Genomic DNA, 18,427 nt, shown 5'->3' on the forward strand with positions numbered 1-18,427 from the left:
GCCTAAGCCATGATGGGGGTCACTTGCCTGGAGATTGTACTACCGTTCATCTCAATGTCCTGCAGAATCCGGTCGTTCAAATCTGGTGTTCACACTGTCCACCGCATACCTGTATGTTCGTTGGTCTGAACGGAACTGTGATTTCACAAACGCACCAGGAGGACTTGAAATGTTGTGTGCTGTGTTTGGTGTAAATTCAAATGGCTCAAAGCACTATGGGACTTAACATCTGACGTCATCAGTCCCCTAGACTTACAACTACTTAAACCTAACTAACCTAAGGACATCACACACATACATGCCCGAGGCAGGATTCGAACCTGCGACAGTAGCAGCAGCGCGTTTCCGGACTGAAGCACCTAGAACCGCTCGGCCACTGCGGCAGACTGTGTTTGGTGTATGTGTGGGAACTTGTTTCGCTATAGCTGTGCTACCTCTTGAACATTTTTCATCTGATTAGTCGTTCACAAATTCCATTTCAGCTAGTTTCCGACATGAATATCGTACCATTCTACTACTTAAAGTATGCTGCGTTAATCACATATCTAGAGCATACAAGGAACACACAGCGCGTGGTCAGTTGAACTGCCATTTGTCCCATTCGTCAACGCCGTATACCGTGCTACTGATGCGTTTCCGGACACATGTTCATAGGACCTCTTTTACTCCATTCCCAATGAGGAATCCGCCTCTCTTGCAGAGTCTGCCACTTGAGTTTATTAAACATCTCCGTAACGCTATCACGGTTACCAAATAACCATGTGACGAAACGCGCCGCTCTTCTTTGGATCTTCTCTATCTCTTCCGTCAACCCGATCTGGTACGGATCCCACACTGATGAGCAATACTCGAGTATAGGTCGAACGAGTGTTTTGTAAGCCACCTCTTTTGTTGATGGACTACATTTTCTAAGGACTTTCCCAATGAATCTCAACCTGCTACCCTCGTTACCAACAATTAATTTTATATGATCATTCCACTTCAAATCGTTCCGCACGCATACTCCCAGATATTTTACAGAAGTAACTTCTACCAGTGTTTGTTCCGCTATCATATAATCATACAATAAAGGATCCTTCTTTCTATGTATTCGCAATACATTACATTTGTCTATGTTAAGGGTCAGTTGCCACTCCCTGCACCAAGTGCCTACCCGCTGCAGATCTTCCAGCATTTCGCTACAATTTTCTAATGCTGCAACTTCTCTGTATACTACAGCATCATCTGCGAAAAGCCGCATGGAACTTCCGACACTATCTACTATGTCATATATATATATTGTGAAAAGCAATGGTCCCATAACACTCCCCTGTGGCACGCCAGAGGTTACTTTAACGTCTGTAGACGTCTCTCCATTGATAACAACATGCTGTGTTCTGTTTGCTAAAAACTCTTCAATCCAGCCACACAGCTGGTCTGATATTCCGTAGGCTCTTACTTTGTTTATCAGGCGACCGTGCGGAACTGTATCGAACGCCTTCCGGAAGTCAAGGAAAATAGCATCTACCTGGGAGCCTGTATCTAATATTTTCTGGGTCTCATGAACAAATAATGCGAGTTGGGTCTCACACGATCGCTGTTTCCGGAATCCATGTTGATTCCTACAGAGTAGATTCTGGGTTTCCAGAAACGACATGATACGCGAGCAAAAACATGTTCTAAAATTCTACAACAGATCGACGTCAGAGATATAGGTCTATAGTTTTGTGCATCTGCTCGACGACTCTTCTTGTAGACTGGGACTACCTGTGCTCTTTTCCAATCGTTTGGAACCTTCCGTTCCTCTAGAGACTTGCGGTACACGGCTGTTCGAAGGAGGGCACGTTCCTTCGCGTACTCTGTGTAGAATCGAACTGAGATCCCGTCAGGTCCAGTGGACTTTCCTCTGTTGAGTGATTCCAGCTGCTTTTCTATTCCTTGGACACTTATTTTGATGTCAGCCATTTTTTCGTTTGTGCGAGGATTTAGAGAAGGAACAGCAATGCGGTCATCCTCTGTGAAGCAGCTTTGGAAAAAGGTGTTTAGTATCTTAGCTTTAAGCGTGTCATCCTCTGTTTACATGCCATCATCATCCCGGAGTGTCTGGATATGCTGTTTCGAGCCACTTACTGATTTAACGTAAGACCAGAACTTCCTAGGATTGTCTGTCAAGTCGGTACATAGAATTTTACTTTCGAATTCACTGAACGTTTCACACATAGCCCTCCTTACGATAACTTTGACATCGATTAGCTTCTGTTTGTCTGAGAGGTTTTGGCTGCGCTTAAACTTGCAGTGAAGCTCTCTTTGCTTTCGCAGTTGTTTCCTAACTTTGTTGTTGAAGCAAGGTGGGTTTTTTTCGTCCCTCACAGTTTTACTCGGCACGTACCTGTCTAAAACGCATTTTACGATTTCCTGGAACTTTTTCCATAAATACTCAACAGTGTCAGTGTCGGAACAGAAATTTTCTTTTTGATCTGTTCGGTAGTGTGAAATCCGCCTTCTATTACTCTTGCTAAACAGATAAACCTTCCTCACTTTCTTTATATTCCTATTTACTTCCATATTCAGGGATGCTGCAATGGCCTTATGATAACCGATTCCCTGTTCTGTGCTTACAGAGTCGAAAAGTTCGGGTCTGTTTGTTATCAGTAGGTCCAAGATGTTATCTCCACGACTCGGTTCCCTGTTTAATTTTTCGAGGTAATTTTCGGATAGTGCACTCAGTATGATGTCACTCGATGATGTGTCCCTACCACCCGTCCTAAACATCTGAGTGTCTCGGTCTATACCTGGTAAATTGAAATCTCCACCTAAGACTATAACATGTTGTGAAAATTTATGAGAAATGTATTCCAGATTTTCTCTCAGTTGTTCTGCCACTAATGCTGCTAAGTCGGGAGGTCGGTAAAAGGAGCCAATTATTAACCTAGCTCGGTTGTTGAGTGTAACCTCCACCCATAAAAATTCACAGGAACTATCCACTTCTACTTCACTACAGGATAAACTACTACTAACAGCGACAAACACGCCACCACCGGTTTCATGCAATCTATCCTTTCTAAACACCGTCTGTGCCTTAGTAAAAATTTCGGCATAATTTATCTCTGGCTTCAGCTAGCTTTCCGTACCTATAACTGTCTATCAGCGATTGAAGTTCCGGTACTTTACCAATACAGCTTCGAAAGTTTACGATTACAATACCGGTTGCTACTTGGTCCCCGCATGTTTTGACTTTGCCCGCACCCTTTGAGGCTGTTACCCTTTCTGTACTTGCCCAAGGCCATCTAACGTCGAAAACCGCCCAGTCCACGCCACACAACTCCTGCTACCCGTGTAGCCGCCTGCTGCGTGTTGTGGACTCCTGACCTATCCAGCGGAACTCGAAACTCCACTACCCTATGGCGCAAGTCGAGGAATCTGCAGCCCACACGGTCGCAGAACCGTGTCAGCCTCCGATTCAGACCCTCCACTCGGCTCTGTACCCAAGGTCCGCAGTCAGTCCTGTCGACGATGCTGCAGATGGCGAGCTCTGCTTCCACCCCGCTAGCGAGACTGGCAGTTTTCACCAAATCAGACAGCCGCCGGAAGCCAGAGAGGATTTCCTCCGATCCAAAGCGACACACATCATTGGTGGCGACATGAGTGACCACCTGCAGATTGGTACACCCTGTATCATTTATGGCATCCGGAAAGACCCTTTCCACATCTGGAATGACTCCCCCCGGTATGTACACGGAGTGCACATTGGTTTTATTCCCCTATCTTTCTGCCATATCCCTAAGGGGCCCCATTACGCGCCTGACGTTGGAGCTCCCAACTACCAGTAAGCCCACCGTATGTCACTACCCGGATCTTGCATACTGAGGGGCAACCTCTGGAACAGGACAAGCAGCCATGTCCGGCAGAAGATAAGCCGGAGACAGAGGCTGAAACCGGTTCGTCAGACAAACTGGAGAGGCCTTCCGCTCAGCCCTCCGGAATGTCTTTCGCCCCCTTCCACACCTCGAGACGACCTCCCACTCTACCACAGGTGAGGGCTTAGCCTCAATGTGGGCAGTATCCCGGGCAGCCACAGCCGTAGTCCGATCGGGGGATGCGTGGGACGAGCTGGCCGTCGCCGACATACCCGCATCCGGACCCCCACAGTGATGCCCATTGGCAACAGCCTCAAGCTATGTGACCGAAGCCAACACTGCCTGAAGCTGGGAGCGAAGGGATTCCATCTCAGCCCGCATCCGAACACAGCAGTTGCAGTCCCTATCCATGCTAAACTGTTGTGCAAAGAACGTCTGAACTAATCTACAGAGAGCCCAACAATTCGACACAAAATTTAAACGGTTATTAAAATACAAGATTGCCTAGTAAATGCAGTAATGCAGCTACTGGCGCACTGCTGACACACTGCTCAGGTACTAAAACGCGATGCTACAACTCTCAAATGCTATAATACGCCCGAAACTTGAGAATTAAACAATGCAAGTACCCAAAAACACGCAAATAAATTAAGAATTAAACTATGTAACAAATAAGTCAGCTAAGAGCATACGACTTTCTGCTGGCAGCTGCTTATCCAACGGCGACAGGGAGCACATTTTATAGGCGCTTGCCATTTTAAGCCTATGTAGCCTCTAGTATCTAATATTCCACAGTAAAATAATAAGAAGATGTGCAATACAATCGTTGATGAAGTGAGATAGAGCACTAGTTAATAAGAGTAATTTCAGTGTTTGCATCATTAGATTACGATCAAGAATTAGCAATCTACGAGTGTGGCATAAGGAAAACAAATGATGATCGAATGTATTTCGGAATCGATGCCCTGCCAAATCCGAGTCTTATACCTACCACTGCCACATCTCGATATGTATTTATTGGATTATAGTTTAGGATGATACATCATTTCTCCAGATAGACACAGTGGCTTTCATATCGCCTGAAGAGAAAGTTAGCTGTTACAGCAATCAAATACCGCCGTTAATCCCCTAGATGTATATTAAACGATTGCCAATAAGGACATTATTGTTGCTTGAATTCAAAAATTTAAGGTAATCTTACAAAACTGATAAAGTAACAACGAAAATTTTACTGAATGCAGCAATTGTAAAATGAAATTCATCCACATATCTCTTGAAGGGACATCCACAACTGCAGATGTCCATCATCAATGATTGAAATTATTTATTTATTTAAAAGGAAAGGACGGCCGGGTTTTAAGACCTGTGTCCCATCTTCAGGTGCATAGTAAAATACGAGTACATTATGGATGCATAGCTGAGGTTGAAATACGTTAAAATATGTACCAGAGATGCAATATTTTAATGTATGGAACTTAATTTAACCTCAGTGATCCATCCTTGATTAACGTACATTTTAATATGCATCTTAAGCTATAACAAAAGTACTAAAACCTTTCTTTTTTAGAAATAAATACTTTTAACAAATGTAGTGGATTTTATCATTGGTGGCGAAGTTCATCCCATTTCTCCTCAATTACTGTCTAATAATGTCACATATTTACTATGTACATCACGCAAGTTATTTTTCCAATTACGATATCCAATCAAGGTATTTGACGAGAGACCTTATGCAATGTGATTATTTTTTTTTTACCAGTCGGCCTCGAATTAAATTTTAGCTACAGAGATACAGAAACGACTATGCCTCTTTTAAATAAAGTGAGCTGCATCTTTCATCGGCACCCGATGCCTCTTGAAAGTTCATAAATGTTCAAATGTGTGTGAAATCATACGGGACTTAACTGCTAAGGTCATCAGTCCCTAAGCTTACACACTACTTAATCTAAATTATCGTAAGGACAAACACACACACCCACGCCCGAGGGAGGACTCGAACCTCCACCGGGACCAGCCGCACAGTCCATGACTGCAGCGCCGTAGACCGCTCGGCTAATCCCACGCGGCGAAAGTTAATATTTAGGGTATGTAAGGTCTGAGAGTTAGCAGGGGTGTCTTTAGGAAAATATGATACCTAATGCCAACTTTGCCACCATTCATATTACCATTTGAAAATTGGTTATCAGTAACAAACTGCGATATAACTGCACTCTGGTCCTCCAGTTTTATTGTGTATTATGTACTTTTTTCGTTTTTTGCTACAATGCAAACTTCAGTAAGCTTTTTTAAGTGTTCTCTAAGACCTGACCTGTTATTAAAATTAAAGAGTTTTAGAACATTAAGCCTTCATGTTACATAGTTCTCAATACGTGTTATGTATAACCGATCAACAATTCTTGTAACTTATTTGATAACTTCTTCCACATTAAGCTTTGTAGGGTAGGAGACGAGGTACTGGCAGAAATGAAGCTGTGAGGAGGGTGCGTGAGTTATGCACGGGTAGCTCAGATTTTAGAGCACTTGTCCGCGAAAGGCAGAGCTACCGAATTCGAGTCTCGGTCCGCCACACACTTTTGAACTGCCAGGAAGTTTCAAATCAGCGCACACTCCGCTGCAGAGTGAAAATATCATTCTGGAAACACCCCCCAGGCTGTGGCTAAGCCATGTCTCCACAATATCCTCTCTTCCAGGCGTGCTAGTTCTGCAAAGTTATCAGGAGTATTTCTGTAAAGTTTGGATGGTAGGAGACGAGGTACTGCCAGAATTGAAGCTGTGAGGAGTGGGCATGAGCGTGCTTGGGTAGCTCAGATGGTAGAGCATTTGCCCGCGAAAGGTAAAGTCCCGAGTTCCAGTCTCAGTGCGACACAGAGATTTAATCTGCCAGGAAGTTTCAAAACAGCACACACTCCGCTGCAGAGTGAAACTCTCATTCTTTGTAAACTTTTAAGCTCATAATAAAATTTACGCGCTTTTCAAGGTTAATACACATAGAGGTCACAAAGTGAGGTTTTAACACCAGTTCTGGTCAACTTTTGTACATCTGATCTCTGTGTAACAGCGTCGAGACCTTTCATTTATCCAGACAATCTGCGGAGCCACATTTGCGAAGACACAATGTCATTTTCAAGGATCTCGGAAAACTAATAAAAATGCCTCAGTATCATATTTCATCTGATGTGCCTATACTCAAAAGGCAATCGCTATTATACTGCTTGAATCGCTGCAAGCAGTGAAGGAGGAGGAGGATTTTATTGTTTAACGCCCCGTCGACAACGAGATCACTAGAAGGAGCGCAAGCTCGGATTAGGGAAGGATGGGAAAGGAAATCGGCCCTGCCGTTTCACAAGAACCATTCCGGCAGTTGACTGTAGAGATTTGAGAAATCACGGAAAACCTAAATCAGTGTGGCCGGAAGCGGATTTCAACCGTTGTCCTCCCGAATACGAGTCCAATGTGCTAACCACTGCGCCACCTCGCTCGGAGCAAGCAATGGATTTCAACATGAACTGGAGTTGTCAGAAATGTGAAGTAGCATTGTCAGTGATGAACATCAGTATCTCATAATACCTGGTATAGGGTCATCCGGCATGAAATTACCGTGACATACTTGGACGAAAAGTAACTGGGTTCGTACAGACAGTGACATTTGTGCAGAAAGCCTGCGACAATGGGGAAATGCCTGATCTTCTCAATATAATTGTGGCTATAAATACTCGTATGAGACTATCAAACACGTCGCAACGAGCTGTAGCAGAGGAGCTTATCCTGGAATTCTAAGAGACATCTTCTAAATGAGAGAGGAAGCCGTTCAACGGATTGAAAATTTAGGTATTAATTCGTACATTTAGTGTTTTAGAACGAATTATATATTTAAGATTGTACTATTCATGTATGTTAAATGTACGAGGGCTATTCCGAAAGTAAGGTCCGATCGGTCACGAAATGGAAACGACTATGAAAATCCGATAAAGCTTTGCACAGATGTGTTGGTAGTGTCTCTAGTATAACCCCAGTTAGCATCACGTCGCTCTTCTCATTTCTGAGCTCGCAGTGAGTGCGTAAAGATGTCTAGAAAATAGTGTCTGCCGCCAAGTACGGGGGCCTGGTGAGAAATTTCCCCTGAAGCTATGCAGCTAACATTACATAACTGTCGTGCTGTTTCGTCTTCAAGACAATTCTCAGCCGCATTCTGCAGGGGCAATGAAGATGCTCCTGCATCGTTTTCAAATGGAAATGTGAGATTACCCACAATACAGCCCGTAATTGTCTCCCTCTGAGTTTCAGCTCAGGTCACATGAACCGCTGGTTATGAAGACAACATTTCGGCACAAGACAACGAGCCGTAGGCCAGCGTAGAGAATTGGCGGAGAGCACTGGCGGCTGCCTTCTATAGCGAGGGTATGGGAAAGTTGGTACAACGCTACGATACACGTCTAAGTCGGGTCGGCGACTATGGAGATAAGTAGCTGCAAGGTGTATCTAACTGTTGCAAATAAAACATTTTTGATTTTTACCGTGGTTTCCAATTCGCGACCTATCGGACCTTACTTTCGGAATAGCCCTCGTACTTTAGTTTATATTGCCCATAACAAAGTAAATCAGTAGTAGTCCAGTACTGAGACTGTAGGCAGGTTTGCCAGAGGAATATAAAAGGAGACTGTACAAAAAATAACTGTCATTGACCAAGACGTTATTATTACTATTACTCATTTTCCCCTCAAGGTAATGATTAAAAGATTATTACAGGAGTATTCATTTTGTCCATTTTCCCTAATTTTTCCTTTTTTTAACTTAAATCCGTGTTCATAATTTTGTTTATAAACTCGCCTCTTTCATTTATCATTTAATTACTAGTTAAGTTGTTATCTTGGTACATTTTCTCCAGACGCCACTGTTTTCTATTTGTTCAGGGAAAACATAAAAATGACATTCAAATGCTCTTCCACTCCACACTTAGCCCTCACCAGATATGATGTGTGTTATGTGGTTTCTAGCACTCCCTCCTACCACTGTATAAAAATTTCCGACTACAGTAATATTCCTGATATTCAACTTTTCTCGGCCCTATAGATAGGGCTATCTTGTTAAAATAATTAATGCAAACGTGCCTGTCAGTTTAAATAAAGAAAAAACGACTTTTGTAACGTTTCGCTAGCCGGTCGATGTGGCCGAGCGGTTCTAGGTGCGCTGCTGCTACAGTCGCAGGTTCGAATCCTGCTTTGGACATGGACGTGTGTGATGTCCTTACGTTAGTTATGTTTAAGTAGTTGTAAGTCTAGGGGACTAATGACCTCAGATGTTAAGTCCCATAGTGCTTAGAGCCATTTTAACCATTTGATTTCGCTACAAATAATTGCGTTGACACTTCGATCCCAACTTAAACCTTACAAGCTTAGTAGCTTCGTAGTCTGAAGACCTGACGAATACATCGATGTATTTGTTTGCTTTCTGCTATTAAAATTCACTAAATTCTTAGGTAAAATTTAGACAAATATCAATATTTCAGACATGAGCTTTACAAATTGTAAGAGCTCGACTAAGCCGGTGGAGTAATAAGAGGAATCAATGAGGACCACAAAGAAGTCGGACCTGGGAAACAATTTATGTAGAGCCAACTTCTTTTACAGTATGGGTGAGTACTATGAACAACAATACTCGTCAGCCTTCTCGATAATTGTCAACCTCTTGAACCAGTCACGTGAAAGTGGTAGTGAAAGAGAAGGAAACATGTGACGACTGCATTTGCAGTTGATTCGCACTTAAGTTCCCGCGCAATCGCACGAGGAAGTGGCATGAGTCAGCCAAGTGCTCTACACATTCTCCATCGACATACGTTCCATCCCTATCACATTTCTCTCCATCAAGAGCTGCCTACCAGAGATTACGAGATTCATAGTAACTTCTATTCATGGTTCTTAAGCAGAATACTCCAAATGTATCACTTATATTGTCTGGTGACGCAGCTACATTTAACAATAATTGCCAGGTAAATTGACGAAACCTGCATTATTGGTCTGCTGACAATCCCCCTTGGCTTCGTCAGGTGGAACTTCAGCGTCACTGGAGTGTGAACGTGTGGTTTAGAATAATGAACCATCAGCTCATAGGCCCAGTTTTCATAGACGAATCCCTCAAAACGCATATGTATCGCCGTCTCCTAACAGACCATCTTCCACGGATGCTAGGAGACGTTCCTCTGCAGACTGGGGGACACGTGGCACGAACATGATCGATGGTCCATCTTATATTGTAGGAAGTCGTAGAGCATGTCTTCACGACTTACTCCAGTCGCCGCGTGGAGTGGCCGCGCGGTTTGACGTGTCTTGTCACGGATTTTCCGCCGGAGGTTCGAGTCCTCCCTCGGGCATGTGTGGGTGCGTTGTACTTATCGTAGGTTAGTTTAAGTCAGTTTAAGTAGTGTGTAAGTCTAAGGACCGATGACCTAAGCAGTTTTCTCCCTTAAGAATTCACACAAATTTGAACATTTTCTTACTCCAGTCTTTGGACTTGACGCTGGGGATCTCTACTTTGGCCAGCCCGTTCCTCGGATTTAATACCTGTGTTTTATGTGGCGAAAGCTGAAAGTCGCTGTCTACTAAGAGGTACCAACTACGCCTTGATGATATGCAATGACGTATTACAGCAGTCTCCTTTAACATCCCCGATAAAAAGCTAGCACGTGTGCAGCAGGCATACCAGAGTGCAAGCGTGAGTTGCCACAGTCGGTGGTCGTTTTAAACACAACCTGTGACAGTCAGTTGTCTCGTTACTGGTCAGAAACCACATAACTAGTGTTTTTCCTTGTGTTATTCTTTAGTTTGTGCTACCACAGGAATTGTGCAAGTGTGGAAAGATTACAAAATACGGTGTCTCATATACGACTCGCACAAGAATCCTTCAACAAACACCACTAAAATTCAAATTTATTCTACATTTAGTTTTTTAACGTCAAGAGGCATTGTTCCATTTGAATGAGAATATGTTCGAGAAAAAATACAATTTATAAGTACTATTACACTCTGTTGATTGGCTAACAATATGAGCGCATGACTACCAATCCATTCCGTGAAATCGCACGTCCGCATTCCTAGTTTTAGGAGATCCCCCCTGTATGTATTCCTTTCCTAAGCCATTTGACTTATTCTGTAATTGGACTGGAGAGAGAATCATATTCACCAGTTACAGTCAATGAGAAGACGATAGGTAAAAGTACGGTCAAAACGTAGGTTTCATAGTTGCTTTTAATGTTTCAAAATGAAAATGCTAATGCTCCAGAAGATTCTATTGAAATTAATGTTGACGTGTAAGCCTACATCATTACATAGACAAAACGTAGAGCTGAAGATTCTATGAAACTCACTGAATAGGGTAGATACATTTCAAGAATGGGATTTTCACTCCGCAGCAGAGTGAGCGCTGATATGAAACTTCTTGGCAGATTAAAACTTCTTGCCGGACTGAGACTGGATCTCGCGACCTTTGCCTTTCGACGGCAATTATTCTACCAACTTTATTTGTCTACAATGTCCAAATTTTGACAAATAGTGGCTAATTAAAAATTTATTAATTAAGGAAATGAATAAAATGGAAAAGTCCAAATAAAAATGACATGAAGTAATCGCTGATAGTACATACACAAAAGAAACATGCTCCTCTAGCAATGAAATGAAATTCAAGTTGGGGGTGACACCTGATAATCACCTGACGGTCGATAGAGCAATAGAGCCATATATCAATCCGTTCTCCGGACATTGGCGTATGACTGGATCGTCTTCTCGAAAACAACTAAGGCTCCGATAAGTGTGATCGATGTCTGTCTCGGCTTACTTCGTCTATCTAATTTCTCACACGTCACACTCCATCTGACCGGCGGGTCGGTAAATATCCCCCATAGATAATTAGCGAAGTCCTGCCTATATTTCTTATGCAGCTGCAGTTTCGCGTGTCCGTCCAAGAGAAAATTCCAAAAATCCATGTTGTCCTTTTCCGATTCGTTGTGTACGTAGCCTTCAACCATTTCCCGTACCCATATCAATGCATTTGTTTTATGGAACGGAAAATAAGATTCTTGGGGGAATAGCGGTGTGTCCAATGAAATTGTGTGAGGGGCGGTGCGTAACATGAACGCCAATATCTGGCGTGGCAAGTGCCACACTGGAGCCACCCCACCACATGCTAAACGATGTTCATTAGTGTCTACTGTTGCACAACTTAAACATAACGGAGTGTCTGCTAAACGAATCCTATGCCGCCGTTTGTTCGTAGCGAACTTCCTATTTACCACCACATACCATGTTGAGCGTACCAACGTTGGGTGGTAAACGTTCAGTGTAATGCGCCATATCTGTCGCCATTTCTTGTCTGGGTACTTCTTTTCCAGGGTATTCCTGTGGCACTGGCGCAGTAATATTTGGTACACATCCCGCGTCGTCGGTAGGCGTGTTGTTGGGAACAGTACTCCCATCCTCAGACAATCCAACAACCCACCACACCCGACCTCCAGGTTGCTGGATTATAGGAGCACGTTACCACTCCCATCCGCCCACTGAGCTACTCAAGCATGACTCACAACCCGTCCTCATACTTTCAATTCGGCCATTATCTCGTTCCCTACCTTCCAACCTTTACAGAAGCTCCTCTGCGGGAACTTATCAGGACTACCACTCCTGGAAGAGAGCTTGTAGTTTAACAGAGCAGTTTATACAGGGTGGCGATTACTATGTGGCTGGGTGGAAAAGGTGGTTGTGTCAGATATGACTAAAAAATCTTGAATAAATTGAAAATATGTCTGCGTTTATTGCTGTTTCAGTTTACATTGGAAGTATGCAGTATTACCGGGCCTGCCTCATGGTCAACAGGGATTAGTTGCATAGAGAATGCGGAATGATATAAAGACGAAGAAGCTCATAGGTGTTGGAAGAGAGCCTGAGGCAGATGGCCTACAGTCGTCTCCCACGGACCATGGACAAGACACAAGAGATCGTGAATCACAAAGGTCTTTATGTTGGCAGTTACGTGGCGTCTCTCTCACGCCTCCTGACTGGTTATTGAAACGTTGCTCGGCTAAACTTTATATTTGTATAGGTTCTGGATACTCTCAGACTGTGGTCGGCTAAATGTAGCATTCATGTAGGGGAAACGTATACATGGCTAGAACGAATGGAAATGGAAAGCAGAACCTTAAGGCGGTAATCTTCTTTGAAAGTTGCAAAAGTCAACTTTTTTGGCTTAAAATGTTCTGTGGGACGTTTACTTAACTACAGTGTTCATCTCATTATCAACAGAAACTCCATTATCGAGTTACAGAGCCATTTCTGAAAAGGCGTCTCCGAAAGCCTTTTACAGCGTGGAAAAAGTAGTTGACATCGCGGCGAACGTGGTAGTACGCCGTCTCAACGACGGCCTAGCTAGCATTATGGAAGTTATAAAAGCGCGTGAAGTTGAAATCGTACCAGCCTGTTGCAGCGTCTGCATAAAAGCGGACTTCAAAGCTTAGGAAGGCAGTGTATGACACAAGTTCTCATAACGGCCCATAGGAACACCACGGCGGCAGACCTCCTTTTGAATCTGGAAGGATTTGTATATCGTCCTGTGATTGCTGACTAGATGTGCGTTAACTACAAAAAAAGTAACCTACAATTTTAACAAGTTATTTTTCCGAAAGCATGTTTTTCAAATGGGCGGAAAATTTTAGAAGGTATGTATGATTTTAATCGGACAATGATGCTGGCCTCCTACATAGAACTCTCTGTCAGAGAACGCTTCCGTTTTGCGATATCGTCGAAATTCTATTTTCTGTCCGCGCTTTTGTGTGGGTTTTTTGGGGGAGAAAACAGACATTTGCTTCGTTACCTTTTTCTTGAAACTTAATAATTTTCAGTTATCATACGTAAGCTGATAGAAAATATTTTGCAATGGGCTTATACAAAGTTATTTTGTTAGAGGTCGAATAGGGGGGCTTCGGGAATTCCTGCAGATGACCAATGTTCCGACTCCAAGAGGGCCTTCCACCTCATGCAGCTGTTACAACGAGCTTCCGATTAGGACACAGAAGGCCAAAATGGAAAGGAATAAAAGTATATCATCAGATTTAGCATGGCTGTTTGTTTTACTTTAAAAAAATCACGTAGGTCACCTAATTTCAATGAGGTCTACATACTTAAAGAGAACCAAAAATCTGATAACGACGTCCATGCCGCAATTGATAATTGCTGCACACAGTAGAAAATAATACGCTATGCATATTAATGTGTTACTAAGAATAGTTATACCACCCTGTATTCGCATAACACCAGCATTAAGTAACATACCATTTTTGCGAAATGCTGTTAAGCGTCTACAAAGTATTATTATTCTAAAACACTGCGAAAATTTTCTACTTTAAGTATACAGAATGTAGTTTAACTACCACAAGACCAGATAGTGAAACGAAGGAGGTGTCTTCATATTCTCAGACTCAGTTCACAAACGGAACAAGACTGTAGGATGAAATACCTGAATTGAATGCTCTCCGCCATGATCCACACTCTGGATCTCAAGTATCTGGACATATACACTCCTTAAATCAAATGTGTTCAGCTCTGCAGATTTGTGATCAACAGCGAGGAAACTGAGGGCGCCGACTACCGATCGGCAGCGTAGCTCGTCAATGTTAACGGTCAGCGCGCATCACAAGCGACTACAGCGCAGCGTTCCAGGCAGGGGCCGCAGCGACTCGCCCGCCACGCACAAGGGCAAGGCAGTGAGGAAAGCACACACACAGTGGATTAGGGATGGGCAGAACCGACCGGTTAAAACCGATATTGGTTTTTATTTTTGAATAACCAGTATTTTCCGGGACTTTTTTGGTCTTGTCTATCAAGGGTATTTTCTTTTCTTACTAATAACTGAGCAAAAACTGAAATATCATTTAGCCATAGCAGCAGTGCTATAATCTTTGTTTCCTAAAGAAACCTTTTTTAGAAAGGATAAATTTGTATACGTTAAATCTGCATTAGCTTGAAATATTGTATTATTATAAAAATGGGAAAAGTGACAGAAACGAGCAACACACACACGGCATAACAACTGGTACAGCAACGGTGAGACAATACTGTCCCCGCTGGCGCATGTCATGGAGTAAGAGAACTATGTATGTGCATAGTGCAAGACTTGTCCCCCCTGGTGTGTACCTCAGTTTCAGTCTGTCGTCGCCGGTCATTAACTGTGTTGCTGAATGGCTCCATACCAGCTCTGCAAATAATTTTACGAAGTGACGTAGCAATGAAGTACAACGATTCACTTGTTTAAAAAAAATTAAATATAGACTACCGTATCTACGAAGTAATAAAAGGGAAGAAAATTAACTTAAAATCAAGAAGTTAATAACAATACCTTCATAGTGCCCAATATAAACACAAAGTGGCTGATCTGCTGCCTGTGTCTACACAATTAGTCTTCCTCTGCTTGTAGCGCTTGAAAACGCGCAAATTAACCCCAAAAACAGATTTATTGAGCCTGAGATTTCACGCTTTAATGCAGACTACTCGTAATACCCGAATAGTGGTGTGATTCCCGAGCACAGCAAGATTTTTGAGCAGAGTATAAGAAAATTAGATTGAATAGGGAAATACTGGTGATTCTTTTTGTAGTGTTCAGCTACATATCACTTTTCGACAGAAGTATCGAACTGTGGGTGAAGTGAGTTTGCTTTTGTTTGGATAATTAATTTAGTTTTTTCATTCTACATTTATTACATGAACCTAATCTCGGTTATTTCAGGACCCGTTTCTTTTCAGCGAGTTTAATACTTAAACTGGCGTGGATAAGAACCGATACAACCTGAAACAAGTTATTTTAGCTATAAGAGCCATCCCTGCAGTGGATGCCCCACTGAGACACTGTGGCCCAAATAAGCTTTAGGATAACCGAGTAGAAAAATTATAGGAGGGGTTGTGCACATCAGCAGAATGTTACTATCAATTGGATTGGAAAGGAAACACCAATGGGAAGCGATGGAGCTAAATTGCTTCACATTGTATGGAAACAACGCTTCACAAGATCATCGGAAAAATTATTAGTTAATCCCTTGAACGGACATACTCTTTAGGGCGCTCTGGACTGCGCAAAACAGGTACCTGGCTGATATATGACTGCACAACTTAAGTAAGTTATACAATGTGACTTATCCCATTGTGTAAAGATGTCTGGGGATTGATCGATGAAAGGATACGGAACAAAAAACGTCTAATGAAATTATGTCCCGAAATGGTTTCTATACTACAGATCATTTATTTAATAATACCTTGTTACAATGACTGCGGTCTAATACGCTCTGTACCGCGCAGCCACAGTTACAGTATGCATGGTTTCCTCCTAGAGGGTGGTACTGTTCCTCATACGTCATGCCCTAGCGTCATCTCCTGCCATAGTCATTGATAATGTTGTGTCCTATTCACGTCTCTTGCTGACTCACCTTGCAGTGGGTGTTATACAGCGTTGTACACAATGGTTCCCTATTCAAATCGTGAGCTGGCCGACATGTTGTTTACTTACGGAAAGGCAAATGGTAACGGGCGGCGGGCAGCAATATTGTATAAAGAGACCTATCCTCGCCTGCAACAACCGCGGCATTCAATGTTTGCAACAGTGTTTCGCCGTTTGTATTAGACAGAGTCGTCTCAGGCAGCAAGAAATCATGATGGTTGCATTCTAAATGTTCGGACACCAGAACTGGAGGAAACTGTGATAACACTGTGGAAGGCGAGCGGGGTGTCACCAGGCAGTTGGTCCGCCAGTAGAGGGTAGGGGGCGCGACCATGTGGTACATTCTCCACGCCAATTGACAGTACCCTCGTTCTTCACGACAACTGTCACTACCTTTATCACTTACAGCGTATGCAGATCTTACTAGCGACGAACTTACACATCGGGAGCAGTTTTCTTACTGGTTTCTTCACAAGGCAACCATCTTACTCATAGATGAGGCTACGTGGTATCTTCAAGTTTCGTAACAGTCATCTGTTGGAAAGTATGCATGTACGTATTTTCGTTTGTATTAAATCGGGGACCTTTAACGACGAGAGGCGTCGTCCAGCAGTGATTGACAACCCCACAACAGGCCGCAGCAGTGAACCCACCCCGTCGCCACACCGCACCGAACCGATGGTTATTATGCGGTTTGGCCCCCCAGTGGAACGTCTCATACCAGACGAGTGTAACCACAAATGTTGACATGGCACAATAATTATGTTGTATGTGTATGTGGAAAGTGTGTTTGCGCAGCAATCGCCAACACAGTGTAACTGGCAGAATAAGGGGAACCATCCCGCATTTGCTGACATACAGGGAAAGCCGCCTTAAAAACCATCTTCAGGCAGGCCGGCGCATCGGACCTCGACACTAATCTGCCTGGCGGATTCGTGCCAGGAACCGGCACGCCTTGCCGTTCAGGAAGCATCGCGTTAGACCGCCCGGCTAGCCGGTTACAGCAAATCAACAGCATCAGTGCAGCTGAAATGTGAAGGCCAGGATTATTGGCGACCTTATTTTGCGACCAGTCTTCCTTCCATGTCGTCTAACAGGCAGGAACTGCAGGCATTTCTTGCGGGTGACATTGCCTCCACTGCTGGAAGGGTTATGTGGCTACTACGTGGTGTTGCTGCAGCCCACTTCGCTGTTAACGTCCTGAGGCATTTCAGTGGTGTCTTGCCTGGTCGATGGATCGGACGAGGGGGTCCAGCTGCATGCCCTGCTCGTTCACCGGATCTCAATCCATGCGGTTTCTTGCTATGGGGCCATCTCAAAAGTATCATATATGCAGAGCCCATTCCAGATGTGTATACTATGGAGCAGCGTTTTCATGCTGCCTTTGACACTATTCACATGCTGCCTGGCCGATGTGAACAAATGAGACCGAATATGCTAAGTCGCGTGTACATCATTTTCGTCACATTTCATAACTGTGGCTGCATGGTACAACGCGTATTAGGGAATCTCGGTAACAACGTAACAATGGTCTCAAGCACGGAGCCCGCATCTCGTGGTCGTGCGGTAGCGTTCTCGCTTCCCACGCCCGGGTTCCCGGGTTCGATTCCCGGCGGGGTCAGGGATTTTCTCTGCCTCGTGATGGCTGGGTGTTGTGTGCTGTCCTTAGGTTAGTTAGGTTTAAGTAGTCCTAAGTTCTAGGGGACTGATGACCATAGATGTTAAGTCCCATAGTGCGCAGAGCCATTTGAGCCATTCTCTAGCACGGAAATCATGCATTACCGGACATCAGATGTATTTTGTTCCGTATCGTCTCATCAACCAATCCCTTGAGCCTGTACACGGAGGAAAAAATCACGCTGTATATTTCTGAGATGGTCAGTCTTGGGGCGATATGTAAAGTATGGTTCAAATGGCTCTGAGCACTATGGGACTTAACATCTGAGGTCATCAGTCCCCTAGAACTTAGGACTACTTAAACCTAACTAACCTAAGGACAGCACACAACACCAAGCCATCACGAGGCAGAGAAAATCCCTGACCCCGCCGGGAATCGAACCCGGGAACCCGGGCGTGGGAAGCGAGAACGCTACCGCACGACCACGAGATGCGGGCTCCGTGCTAGA

At 43.7% G+C, this 18,427-nt stretch overlaps 1 protein-coding gene across 1 annotated transcript in view; it reads right to left on the reverse strand.

Annotated features, from left to right (window-relative positions):
* Positions 1-18,427, reverse strand: part of LOC126197352 (zwei Ig domain protein zig-8-like) — a 194,906-nt gene that overhangs the window by 122,067 nt on the left and 54,412 nt on the right. The window lies entirely within an intron of this gene.

Source organism: Schistocerca nitens, chromosome 1 (genome assembly GCF_023898315.1).
Source record: "Schistocerca nitens isolate TAMUIC-IGC-003100 chromosome 1, iqSchNite1.1, whole genome shotgun sequence".
NCBI lineage: Eukaryota > Metazoa > Arthropoda > Insecta > Orthoptera > Acrididae > Schistocerca > Schistocerca nitens.